A 14,604-nucleotide genomic window follows, 5' to 3' on the forward strand; every position below is an offset into this window, starting at 1 on the left:
GAATTAAGGGGCCGATTAGGATTGCGGTGAATCGCCGGCCCGGAGGATGAGGATTCACCGCTGCGGTGCCTACAAAGACCCCCGCCAGATTAGGATGGCTGGGGGGTCATCGGCGGACGGGAAGACCGTCCGCCGCTTTTCCGCCGCGGTCACCTTCCGACCGTGGCGGAAAAGCTCTAATATGGTGGCGGTGTCTATCAGACACTGCCAGCCATATTCGGATGGGGCAGAAAACATGCTTTTCCGCGGCGGCTTTTCCGCTGTGGAAAAGCATGTGGTCTTTGGTGTTTGGGGGCCCGTTGTGAGCCCCCAGGGTGTTGGGGGTGGGGGGTGCACATTGGGGGTACCTATGGTACCCCCCTGCATTTGCATGCACAAAGCGGCAGGCACCGCGCGGTGCCTGCCGCTTTGCGCATGCAAATGCAATGCATGCATTTTTTAAATTGCGGCGGGTGCTGCTTGAAGCACCACCCGCTGCAATGTTAAAGATACAGGATGTGACTGCCAGGGTGGCGATCACATCCTGATTGGCATGGAGGGAACGCCGCTGCCCTTGCGGACGGTCCCTCCACCTCGGGGGTGGCGGACGGACGCAAGTCCGTCTGCCATCCTAATAGGCCCCGTAATTAGGTACTATACAAAACACAGATCTCTCCAACAAATGCGTTAAGCCCCAAATGTATCTCATCATTATTTTTTCCTGAGATTTACTGGACACTTCTGCATCAGATGCTCTAACCCCATAAAAGATATTAAAATGCAGACATTGCAACCAATTAGGCAGAACAGATCTACTACAATGCTTTTCCTTGTTGCCAATTTCTTTGTGGCAGGGTTTTAAAAAATGTATTCATTGAAACCCAGATTTTGCGTCAGGATTGTGCCACTTTCTTGGAACACTACAACTCCAAATCTCATTTGTTAAGTGCACTTAAATGTACTCATGATATACATGATAAACATATGTGTGAGATCTTAGTATCTGATGGCACTTCTTGTGATGTCACTTTCAATTAGGTCACTTCCTGTGATGTCACATGGAATGTCACGTGTCCGGACGTCATGTGCTTTGATGGCACGTGTCATGATGTCACTTGCACACTGCCTAACCTGGTCGGTCCCCCCATTTCTTTTTTTAGGACTTGTGTCCAGGGTTGTATTATGTAAATTGTATACGTGTTGCCATGTGTGCTCTACTGCACATACATAGTTTGTTTGTCGTTTTTCAGTGAGGGTCTCCTTTTCAATGTGGGAATGTCACTCATACCTTATTGATAAAAGAGAAAAGTGCAAGGTGAGCACTGAGCAAACTCAAAGAGGGAGTCGCGCGCACAACATTCTTTGCGGAAGTAATGTCTCTCATTTGAGCGACGTTTAGTTGGACATGGCCCCTGGCAGCTGCTGTGAAGCAGCCTGTGTTTTTTTTGCAGGTGTGGAATTTTAAATCAAAGTACAACAACACCATTATTTCTGCCGAAGTTTGTCCCCTCAGCAATGAGAAGCGAGCAGCAATTAGTTACTCGCCAGGGATTCTCTCCGAGCTTCTTCAGGTCACAAAAGCTAATTAACCTTCACCCTGCTCTCAGAAAAGCCGAAAAATAATCCTTGCCAGGATGTAAGATGAAGAGAAGGCGGACATCTGCATCGTGTTTACAAGAGCTGGCGGGCAAAAACCCAACAAACAAAAGGGACAGGGACACGGCAAGAGGCCCTTGCAAGGTGCTTCCCTTGACTGTTTTTCCTGCAATTTACTAACTCGTTATTTACTGTATTCTAAGGGCCCCCGGGGCTATCTAATGTTTTCTTGTAGGCACTGAGCTGTCACTGGATTAGGAAATGAACAAATTTGCTGAATACCTGAGAATTTAAATTCAGTCTTGCTTGTTTAATGTCCATCTGAAAAATACCTTTCTGTCTGACACTGCTACTTTATTTTATTTTGTTTTTTTTCAATGCAGTCGACCTTTTGGTGACCTCAGGACACTTTTAAAAATAGGTTTGCATAAGGGGAATAGAATATTCGAAATATGGCTAGTTGTGCACATTCTGGTGGTTGAAGATAACCCAGTAAAAGGGAGTATGTCAAAGAAACACCCTCCTCCGAATATGCCCGTTGTGGTAATGAAGGCTGGAAGAGGCGATGGAATTGTGGCAACCTGGGTGTGGATGGTGAAAAGTGACTAGACTAGCCGAAGGCCATGAGATGGGTTACACCTGGAGTCAGATTGAAAGAACAGCCCAGGACAGAGATGACTGGAGTGTCCTGGTTGAAGGCACCAGGGGCCAGATGTAGGACACCAAATACCGGTCGGTAACGGCCGATTTCGGCCGTTACCGACCGGTATTTGAAGTTTCAGATGTAGGGGGCCCTAAAATTACCGATTCGGTAACGTTACAGAATCGGTAAATTTACCGATTCTGTAAATTACCGAATCTGTAAATTTACCGAATCGGTAATTTGTGATGTAGCTGGCACTGAAAACAGTGCCACAGACCCTTCAGAATTCGTTATTTACCATCAAATACTATTTGATGGTAAATAACGAATTCCTGTGTACATGCACATCTGTGCATGTACACCTGTGCCATGTGACACACATACATGCCCTTAGGGCATGTATGTGTGCCACATGGCACACAAGCCTGAATCAGGGTTGCAACAGGGTGTGAAAGTGACACCCTGCCCCCCTTGTCAATTCGGTAATTTTACCGAATCGGTATTTACCGATTCGGAAATTGCCATTGGTTCCTATGGGCCTCAAGGCCCATAGGAATCAATGGCAATTACCAAATCAGTAAATACCAATTCGGTAATTACCGAATATTCCCGATTCGTTAAATTATTCGGAAAAAATACCTTGCATAGCATTTACCGATTTGTAATTACCGAATCGGTAAAATTCGGTATTTACGAATCGATAAATGCCTTTTACCTACATCTAGCCCCAGGTTAGGTAGTAGGCATTAGTAAGTAAGTGATCCACAAGCCAACGTGCAACGGTGAATCTTTAGGCATTTCCTGAATTTAGGGTAGTCATCTCCCACCCTACTTTGTATTGAGAAAGTGTTCCTGAGGGAGGAGCCCTTTCTAACCAGGCATCTACCTCCAAATTTCTTCTCTTGAGTTAGCTGATCTGTTTGTAGATTAGGATTGACAAAGATAATAGTTTTCCCTAGCACCTGAATAGGCTGTGTCTGCTATGCACAATGCATCACTTATCCTGTGTGCAGCAGAACTGTTGCATCGCCTCCCCAAGGACTCAGGAACTGACACATCATTATGTTTTTTGATGCATCCCTTGTCTGTGGCTGTTTTGCCTTAGTTTAAAAGTAATGCATCCATAGTTTTCTTTGGACAGAATTGCTTGAAACCTTTTAAAAGTCATATATTACATTGTGTGGATTTTTTACCTTTTGGTCTTGTTTGGTTTAGATAATGACACTTTTTTTTATCTAAACTGGAGTGGTGTATTTTTGTAGTGTTTTCATTGTGTTACTGTATGTCTGTGTGCAAATACTTAACACATTGCCTTTGGGATAAGCCATTCTGCTTGTGCCAAACTACCAAGGGTGTGAGCGGGTATTATCTAAAGTATGTAACTCCCTTATCCTGACTAGAAGCAAGGGTCCCTAGTTGGACAAGGTGCATACCGCCAACTAGAGACCCCCATTTATAACATTGGTGGTTAGCGGTGAGGATTTGGACTTGTATTTGTACTTGACCCACAGTAATTGGTGTACACTACTATTGAGTGCAGACCATTATGCAACCACTTACTGGTTTTTCCTTTTGTGTTCTCTGGTGTCCTCCTGGAGTTAGTGTTAATACTGGGACTCTGGTAAGTTGTTTCACCTGTGAGGTCTTGACAGAATGGGACTCTACATCTAGCACATTTTCATCTATACAGCGAGGGAACCAAAGGTTTTCTGCAAGGAAAGGGAGCTGGCTGTGAGGAGAAGGTCCAGGGTGGATTTTGAGACACCCTTATTTGTCTATGAGCTGCCCCGCTGGAAGGCAACACTACCAGATGACTTTGAGGAGGAGGACTTCACTGAAAGTGAGGGCAGTGGCCCTGTGAGAGAAACAGAGAGAGAGAGAGGTGAGGTCTCGCTTGTGAGCAGTAGCTGAAAGAGGTTTATGAGGAGGTTGAGAGGGCTGAGGCCATGAGTGCCTTAGCCAAGCAAAAGAAAATGTGTGTTGCTTAGGAATTGAGCTTGGCTGGGCTGAAGGTGGAAGCCATGAGGGCAGAGTCCAGCTCAGATGGTGGAAGCAAAAATGTGATGTCTAGATCTGAGGGAGAAACACACACACACACCCAGAGATGTGGTGCCTGACTGGATGGGAGGGGTTTTCACACACCAGGGGGTTCAGGTTTATGAGGTAGCTCTATGTGGTGCGCAGGGTCCCTGAGTTGGTTTGATGAACTTGCACAGCGGATCATATTCCTAGTGGTGGGAAGGACACTCTACTAACTCTAGATGAACGGTGCAGGGAGAGGGATTCTCCCATGGTATAAGCCCTGGTATGTGAGTTTGGGGACCGCCCAGAAAAGTGTGGGCTGAGTGACAGAAACAGTCAGACACTGTCTCACCGGTCTTAGGACGGTGATGTGGGGTACGTTTGCAAGGCACTGGATTGTGAGGTGAAAGGTAGCTTGGTTAACACCTGTAATGGGCTGTGTGATCAATTGTTAGAGAGCATAGGTTCAGTCCCTGTTTTCCAGAACTATGCCAACACCTGGTGGAGTGTTGGTCTCTGACCCCAGAGAGCTTGCACTGAAGGCAGACTCTTTGGTGGATTCCAGATGGTCTGAGGAGGCTTTTGGGAGTGATCCTAAAGGAGGTGGCACAGGTGTTTCTCAACCAGGTGATGTAGGGGAGTTTGCAGTGACCCAGATAGGTTCCAGTGTAGGGGGATGGGTGAGGGGCCCCATTTCATGTCTCTGAGTAGAGTGAGTGAGTGTGGGCTGAGTCCCAGGGTGCCCGAAACCCAGTTCCAGAGCCTGGTTGGTTCTATGAGTGGGGCCTAGTCTGTACCGAGGGATCATCCACTGAGAGGGATCCCATGGTGTCAGGAGAGCTTGGGGCAGACGTTGTCAGCGTCCCACCAGTTCTGGTGTCTGGAAGCACCAATCCAAGTGGGAGGGTGCATGTGTCCAGAGAAAGGGGCGGGGGAGACAGTCCCCAGTGGGAGGACCAGTGGCTCAGGGGTTGTCAGCTCTGAGGTCAGAGCACCCCATGACTGACCATGGTGGGGCCACTTCTGGCTTGGCAGGTCTTCATGCACTATTAGGTTGACAGGGAGTTGAAGACTTGCACCCGGCAGACCCTCACACAACAAATGAGGTATGTATTTTCCTTAGAGGGGTAGAGTTACTTCTCCGGAAGTCCCAGCTTGCCAGGCACAGATCCAGCCTCAGGGTACTGACCCTTAGTTGGAGCGCTAAGCTTAGGATGTCCCCCTGACCTGGATGGAAGGGTAACTGCTAGCAGTGCCCCTACCAGTATGTCTTCTGGGGGTATCGCTCCATGTTGGAGAGTACAGAGCCCCAGGGAGGAGGAAAGGATGTGGGAGAGCCCACCTCAGTCTCCTGTCCAGCCTCAGGGTGCAGACCCTGGGCTGGTGGGCCAGTGTCAGGAGGCCATCACTGACCTGTCAGGACAAAGAGTAGACAATGGGTGACAAGCACCTGGGACTACAGCCCCCCCCCCCTCAGAAGTCACAGAGGTTAGAGAGCCCTGAGAGGGATGAGGCCTGGCTCTCATCACTGACGGCTATCAGTGGCCACTGTGACTTGCTGTCCTGGTGGGGAGGAATCACACCCCGGGGGTGGGCTGGTCCACACCACTGTTTTGGCCACCCGGGTACTGCCTGCTGGGACACATCTGTGAGCGAGGTAAGTTTAGAAACTGCACAGTTGGGGTCCGCAGGCAAAGAGAAGGGTTCCCCATGGGCTAGTTTAGTGGGTCCTGAATGTATGGACAGAGGGATCCAACTGGGTTCAGAGAAGTGTAGAACTAGCACGTGCCCCGGCTGTTGTGGGCTAGGTCAATGTTCTATCGCCTCAAGCAGGGAAGTCCATCAAGTGATTGATTAATCTACCCTGGCTTTAACACATGTGTATAGGTTGCTGTGATAATCCAGGTGGAGCACAATGCCAGCAAGGATTAGTACAATTTTATGAGAGGTATGGAGAATTCTTAGAACACTTTAACCCTTTTGATGGCCTATTGATATATATGTGCAACATGAAATGGTGTTGTAAGGGCGTCTTTAACACGTTTATATGTTTCTTAATTTTTTGCCTGACTGCTTTTCTTGTGGGGGTGTTGGGATGGAATGTGCTAGAGACAAACCCCTTCTGGGCACCAGCAGACTCCTGAATGACATGACCCAGTGCTCACTTTTGGGCTGGCTGATTAATATGCAATTACAGCCCTTGGTTTCTCACTGTTATTGAGGAGAAACGCGATAGACTTTTTCCAGAGAAGAGCAGGAGGAAGGTGGGGGAGAGATTGGGTGGAGCAGCCTAGCTCCAACCAACCCCTCCCACACCACCATTGGAAATGAAGTAGGAGGTGGGGATTGGACTGGGATACCCTTCCACTCTTTATTTCCTGCTTCAACTTTACACAGCTCCTTTGTTGCATAATATTTCTCTGTTCAAGAAAAGCACTGTGAAGTGAATGAGCTGTGTATCTGTGCCCAAGGAAGAGCCACATACTAATTAACTATTGTATACCCTAAGAAAACATCTAAACAATGTCTGACTCCTTTCTGGGACATGTAATCACAGTTTTGACAGACACCAGGTTGTGCATAACCTGCTTCATGGGGGGCTTGTTTTGGGATAAACTCAGTGATGCACACACCATCTTGACCATGAGGATGGGAGACAGGAGTCCAGGTTAAGTTCAACAGGTACTTCACTGTTTGTGGTGGAGAAATTGGTCTAGTTTATTTGTTGGCAGTTATATGACTGGCATCACTTTCAGAATGCCTTTTCAATGATGTGTATACACCACCTCCATCGCTGCTGTGAACCACACACATGCACGATACAACTAACCCACTCAAGTGCCTCACTTGCAACCCCAACAGTCTCTTCAACAAAATCAAATGTGAAACTGTCATTAGGAGGGCTAAACAAATTGACATAGATGTAATATTACTTCATGAAACCCACTAACAATGGAATGACTGTATATGCCTACAGGTGTATGTGTTCACTAGATCCCTAATACAGATTTCCGAAGAGGTCCCAGAGGGACAGCAATACTACTCAAAGCACACCTACCTTTACAAGTGAAACAAGATAAATCTGATTGACTGGGACACTACATATTGTTGGTGGATACTCACTTGATCTTCCAATTGTAATTTGCTCAGTATATGCTCTACCCCCACTCATTCAAATATTCCTTTCCCAACTGAGTAAATTACTTCTATCTGCTCCACCAGGACTTTCAATCATTGGAGGTTACTTCAATGGCCTTGTAGATGTGACACTTACAGAGCTGGGTCCCTGCTGGTGATCGCCCCATCCCATACTCTGCTTGAGTCCTTTATAACAGCCCTGGGCTTGTGCAATGCTTGGTGTATGCATAATCCAGAAGCTGTTTCTTTTCTGGGGCACACAGGTCTTTTTCTCACCAAAGTTACTTTCTTCTCCCACATGTCAATTCAAACCAGATTGTCAGCTCAACTCTACATGCAAGGGGAGTGTCCAACCATGCCATCATGGAAACCAAATACGAATAACGCACTCCTCTGTTCTCCTTCACCGTGGAGACTTAATGCATTGTGGCTTACGAATAGAGACCTCAGAAAAGGCCTCAGGGATACTTCCACACAATATGGCTCTGTTGTCTCTCCAAAGATACTTTAGGGGGTGTATTGGGCAGTGGTCAAGGGTGGGAATATTTCAAAGGAGAACTTACAAAACAAAACAAAAAAGCAGAAACTTGATATTCTGCAGGATGGTATACATGAGGCACAACATACTTAACAGCTGACTAAATCCGATACACTTCTCCATAATCTTAGCATGGTCACACTTTTACTTCAACAAACTCAGTTTCACGAGGCCAAGAAATTGAGGCAGGCCTCCCAATTCCATTGATACAAGTATAGCAATAACATTGGGAAATTGTTACATTGGCTAAACCAAAGTAATAAGAAATTTAACCCAATAAGTAACATTTAGGATGGATATGCATCCTCCACCAGAGTCGAAAAGGCATTGCGGAGCCATGGCCCAGTATTATCATGGCCCAGTATTAGTTTATTTCATTTTATTTGTTTATGCATTTTATATAGCACAAACTTGACTCGAAGGTTTCAGAGCACTTTACAGAGCATAACATGAGGTATATAGAGAGTAGATACAAATATATGGTCAAGGAAAACAGAGTAAATGCTATACACTGGGATATGTAAACAAAATAGCAGCAAATACATAAAACGTAGATAAATATACATGGCAACATTATAAGAAAGAAGACTCCGATAGACAGTAGGATATGTGAATGCAAAAGTTCGGAGGTTTTTATGGTAGGGAGTTGTCCTGGTGGGGAGAGTAGGTGCACAGTTTTCCTCCAAGGTAGTGTAGGAACATGGCATCTTTTTACTTGTGTTCATGACAACATAGCACTTTACAGAGTAGGTACAACAGCAAAAATATGAGGTACAAAGAGAGTAGATAATTATTTATAATGAAGGTAAAATAGAGTAAACAAAATGCAGTGAGATAAGTAAAGAAAATAGCAACATGTACCCCAGTTACATAAAGTGTAAATAATAAATACAAAGCAACAGTAAATCAAAGAGGGATATGAAAGACAGGGTACACAAACATCTGAGGTACTTGTAAAAGGGATAAGGGTGGGGAGAGTAAATGCACAGTTTTCCCCAATATAGTGATGCATAGATTTACGTGGGGGGTGTAGTTTAACTTAGGTCCAAGGCTCAAGCATGTTATGGTGTGACAAGATGAAGCGGACAATGGAAGGAGGGGTCTAAATAGGAAACGGGGCATGGCCCAGTCCTCAGTGTGAGAGGATTTTGATGTATAGAACGATTTTTACTTCTTTCCTGAAGAAGGATGGGGATGGGTTGCATCTTATCTCAGTAGGGAGAGGGTTCCAAATATTTGAGGCCATTCCAGAGAAGGGTCGGTTATAGGTTTTCTTTAATTTTTTTGGGCTTGAGAAGTAAGGAGCTCATACTTTTGGACAATCTGTTACCAACTGAGTGAGTCAGTTTCTCGTACAGGTAGGCAGGGGTGTTGTGGTGGAGTGCTTTATGAGTCATGCAAACAATTTTGAAATGTATTCTGGCCTCAATTGGTAGCCAATTCAGAGCTCGAAGGTCAGGGGTGAAGTGATCACTTTTTTAAAATACCGTAATGAGCCTAGCTGCTGCATTAAGAGTAATCTTCAGAGGAGCAAGTGAAGTTTCAGGAGGCCTGCAATGGTATCGCTGCAGTAGTCTAGCTTTGAAAGCACAAGTGCATGATTTATAGATGCAAATTCAGCTGTGGGGAGAAAAGGTTTTAGTTTCCTCATGATATACAACTGATGGTTAGCTCCTCTAGTGATGGCTGATATGTTTGCAGAGGTCTTTGTTTAAAGTAATGCCTAATGATTTGGTGGAATTGATGATGTGTGGGGAGCAGTTCAGGGCAGAGAAAAGAGGGGGATGGTCTTTGTAGTTAGAGGTGGTAGTAGGTGGAGTGATCAATAAGAATTACGTTTTAAGGGCATTGAGTTTGAGGCGATTTCAACTTTTCAAGTCAATATTTGTTGTAGTAATTTTAGGGTGTTATTTAGGGTGTAGATGTCCTCAAGGGAGATTATTCTCATGTAGAGTTGATTGTCGTGAGCATATATATGGTAGGAGATGTGGGAGCATTTGAGAATATCGATTAGTGGCTCCATGTCGAGGTAGAACAGTGTCTCGAGAGGATAGATCCCTGAGGATGCCCAGCGATAGTGGAGCCTGCTCGGATAGAGTGTGATTAACTAGGAAGCACTGCGACCTGTTGTGTAGAAAGTAGGAGAACCATTTTAGTTCACTGCCAGATAGGCCCATCCTGTGTGCTAGAGGTTTAGGAGGCTCACATGGTTGATGGTGTCAAAGGCTGCTGACAGATCCAGAAGGATCAAGAAGCACGATTCATTCTGGTCAAGCGAGTGTAGGGCGTCATCGACAATGTGAACCATTGCGGTTTTGGTGCTCTGACCCAAACAGAAGCCAGATTGGCAATTGTCTAGGAGTTGAAATTGTCAATGTGATTGAGAAGCTGCAAGTGCACACAATTTTCTAGGAGTTTGGCTAGAGTAGGGATGTTGGAAAATTGGCAGTAGTTGTTGAGATCGGACTGGTCGAGTTGGATTTTTTATGGATAGGGGTATTTTCAGGCAGTCAATAAAGTGATTAGAATATTTCAGGGAGGTCAACAGATTAAGAGCGCCAATCTCATTGAGGGTTTAAAAGTTAGACCAGGTGGCGTCATTTTTTGGAGAGGTGAGGCGGCTAAACGGACAAGTATCATGATCCATTGTGGAGGTGTGTAGGAGAGGTTGGTGCAGAAGAAGATTGAGAGTGGGCTGGATGTGGTTATTGATCAACGAGGTTTTCTTGGTGAAAAGGAGGCAAAGGTTTCAGTTAGGGTGTGCTTTGTTGCTTGTGGAAGCAGGGTCTCCCTTATAGGTAGATAGGTTTCTGATGATTTCAAACAGTTCCTTAGGTCTATTAGTACCAGGGTCAAGTTGATTTTGAAAGAAAACTGCTGTCGGGTTCCTAACGTGCCTATTTTAGGTGTTACGTCTTTGAAGTAGGAGTCTGAGGTTGGCAAAGGAGGGCCTGTGTCTCCATGCAAGTCTGAGGAGTCACCGTTCTTCGTTACGATCACTGTTGAACCAGGGGTTGGATCATTTGGACCGGATTCTCTTTAGTTGCTTAGGGGCTATGGTGTCCATGTTTCTTGACATGGAATTAAAATATAGATCGGTGAGGTCTTGGGCATCAACGAAGGTGGAAGGCAGGAGCAAGGCATAACTAACAGTAGGTATAGAAAGTGAGTAAATAATGTGAGTGTCACAGATCCAGTATTTGAAGTTCTTTGGTTAGCCCTTTGAGGTGTTTGCTTTCATATTTAGGAAGAAGGCGATGCAGTGGTGGTCAATCCAATCGCAAGGGAGAATAGAGTCAAGTAGTAAGGTGTTCTCGTTAGCAATGATTAGGCCAATGTTGCCTACTATCTTAAGGGTCGGCCTGTTGCAGGTTTGGATGAAGTTGAGGTTCTGGAGGAAGGAGTTGAAACAGTTCGTGAGCGGGTCATTGGTATTGTTCCAATGAATGTTGAAGTCACCAAGAAAGATCTAGTTGGAATGATCATCAATGTTAGAGAAGATAATGTCCATGACCTGTTCAATGAAAGAGCAATTATCTCTAGTGGGTGATAGAACATGCGGAGGGAGAAGTTTGAGCTGCTGGTGGTGAAGATGTTGATCTTAAGGTACTCACAAGAGGACAGAGATGAAGTTTGAGAATGTTTCACAGAGAGAGAGAGAGAGAGAGAGAGCGAGTGAGAGAGAGAGAGAGAGAGAGAGAGAGAAAGAGAGAGTGAGAAAGAGAGAGAGAGAGAGAGAGAGAGAGCGAGAGCGAGAGAGAGAGGCTCTGTAAATACAGGCTAGGCCACTCCACATCCTGGCGATCTAATCTGATGAGGCCATACCTGTGGGGGACCAAAATGTCCAAGGCGGGAACGGAGGAATCGTTTAACCTGGATTCCATGAGTATGTCAACGTCTTGGTCGAGCCTAAGACAAGCTATATCAGCCACGTGTTTCAAAGCTGAGCAGCAGTTTAGTAATGCACATTTCAGAGTTGTGTTAAAGGTGGCTGAATAAGAGGGCATGTGAGAGACGGGACCTTTGGTAAGGTTTGATTCGTTAATAGACCTAGGGCCAGATGTAGGTAATCCTATTTTACCAGTTCTAAAATACTGAATTTTACCGATTCGGTATTTTAGAATCGGTAAATTGGATGTAGGTAATCATTAGGTATTTTTTACCGAATCAGTAAGATTCGGTAAATACCGAAGCGGTATTTACTGATTTGGTATTTCCCATCCCTATGGGCCTCCAGGCCCATAGGAATGAATGGGATTTACCGATTCGGTAAAAGGGGGAAGACATTCAAGGGTGGCAGGGTGTCACTTTGACACCCTGTTGCACTCCTGAATAGTGCATGGGTGCTCATGTGGCAGACATACATGCCCTAAGGGCATGTATGTCTGCCACAGGGCACTGAATAAAAAGCACAACATTTATTTTTAAAAGGTTTTTGGAATTTACCACCAACTAATAGTTGGTGGTAAATAACAAATCCTTAAATGTAAAAAGCACTCACTTGAGTGCTCTCTACATTAAGGATTCGGTAATTGACCGAATCGGTATGTTAAGAATTCGGTAATTTACCGAATCCTTAAGTTACCGATTCGGTAAATGACCGAATCCTACAATTTAGCCACCTACATCAGAAAAGCCTAATTCCGGTCGGTAACGGCCGAAATTCGGTAATTTCGGCCGTTACCGACCGGAATTAGGCTTTCTACATCTGGCCCCTAGACTTGGGGCAGGATGACCTGGAGGGGTGTGAGATAATAGTCTCGATTTTGGTGGTGGGTGGGGAGAGATCTGCAGGAAAAGGGTTAAAGGAGTCTTGAGGGTTCAGTATATCATAGTCTGATAGCTGACAGTAGTGGGGGGGTGCTATGGGCAGCTGTGGAGTCTGGGGACAGGTGGATGGCCACCCAGGAAGAGGGGTGGGAGTTGGAGGAATGGTGGACTGGTAGAGTAGTAGGCGAGAGGGGGGTTATCTAAAGTGGGGGAGTCAGAGGAGGCAGGCAAGAGGATAGGAAGTGGATTGGCCATGTCAAGTTTGTGCTTGAGGTAGGAGAAGAGGTTGCTGAAGAGTTCCAGGTTATGCTCTGAAGATTGAATGAGTATGGGGCCGTTGTTGTAGATGGAAATTGTGGCATTGCTGTGGTAGTGCAAAGAGGGCTAGATAGTAAGTATATGGCTATGATCGATTTTCTGGTTCTGGTGGTGTTATATGCGGAAGAGAGAACATTCCTCCATTTGGCATGCCGTTTGGTGGAGAAGATGAGTTTGTTGAGTAAGATACCCTTGTTGTGGCAAATGTAGGGCCCGGTGAAAAGGATTTATTTCCTAAGGAGGAGAATGTTATGTTTGAGGTTTCTCTTAGCAGTTTTGGTTAGGCTGGAGGGGTAATTTATTACAAACAAGTCATTTCCTTTGGGGGCTAGCAAGGCATTCAACAACATGGCATTGGATGTTTCCATGAAAGGGGTGGGAACAAGGGAGGCATTGGGAGAGAAGGAAGGGGCCTTTAAAGATGGATGCTCAAGCGAGTGGTAGTATATGCAAAAGCTGAGATGGAAGAGGAAATAATATACTGAGGTAGTTGCACAGACTGGTTAGAGTGGTCCGAGGGTATTTCTCAGGATAGAGACAACTGCACCAACTGGGTTAGTGCAACAATGAGAGAGGGGGAGTAAAATGGGTCATGCACCAGCACACAATGAAGTCATACACCAACAGACAATAAAATTATAGTGGGTAAGATTAAATACAAATCCATCACCTACATTAATATACAGCCTGTACAACTACATAAGAACACTCCAATGTGCACATAATCTATAGTGCAACCAAAATACCAGCAAGGGTTCTAGCCATACTACTGACTTCTGTGAATTTCTGACTTAGTGCACAAAGATCAGAGTGGGTTCATGCCGAACCAATCCATCCAGCACAATATACTCAGTAGGTACAATTACATTATATTGGGCGATCAGCTACACGGATCCCTTGGCCATACTACAAATAGACTTCTAAAAAGTGTGTTTTGAAATTACTTGTTTTCCAACTGAGACGTCTAGGATTTGCACCCATATACCTTGCAACCATTAAGCTCCTATGCACCTCACAGGAGCCCTGGTCAAAGTTGGGGGAATGCTTTCCTATTCCTTTGTACCTCAGAAAGGCACAAGGCAGGGGTGTCTACTATCACCCCTGCTGTAACATTGGCTGCGGAGTCCTTACCACATCTATTTAGGAAGGTTGCTCATATAAGGGGATTTTGAATGGTCAGAGACCCACGAGGATAAGGTGTCTCTTTACGCAGATGGCCTCCTGCTATATGTGGGCCAACCAGACATGTCTAGTCCTGTAATAATGGAGACTCTAGACACTTTTGGGGATTATTTTGTCTTTGGGTTAGCTGGAGCAAAATGCAGCTCTCTCCAATCAGACGGCCCAAAACTACATTAGCATGGGCTGCTTTGGTAGGCCTAACTGTCACTACCTCTGGTTTTCAATATTTGAGGATAAATGCAACCCACATGTTGTCGAGGGCCAGGGCAATGAACACTGTGCCACTACTGACTCCCATTCAAAGAGATAAACAGCACTTACCTACATTTTGCCTGCCCTTACTAGGTAAGGTGGCACAGTTGAAAATGATCACCCTGCCCAAGATTCTATATATTGTGCAGAATTACCACTTCTTTAT

The sequence above is a fragment of the Lissotriton helveticus genome, chromosome 7 (assembly GCF_964261635.1).
Source record: "Lissotriton helveticus chromosome 7, aLisHel1.1, whole genome shotgun sequence".
In the NCBI taxonomy this organism is placed as follows: domain Eukaryota; kingdom Metazoa; phylum Chordata; class Amphibia; order Caudata; family Salamandridae; genus Lissotriton; species Lissotriton helveticus.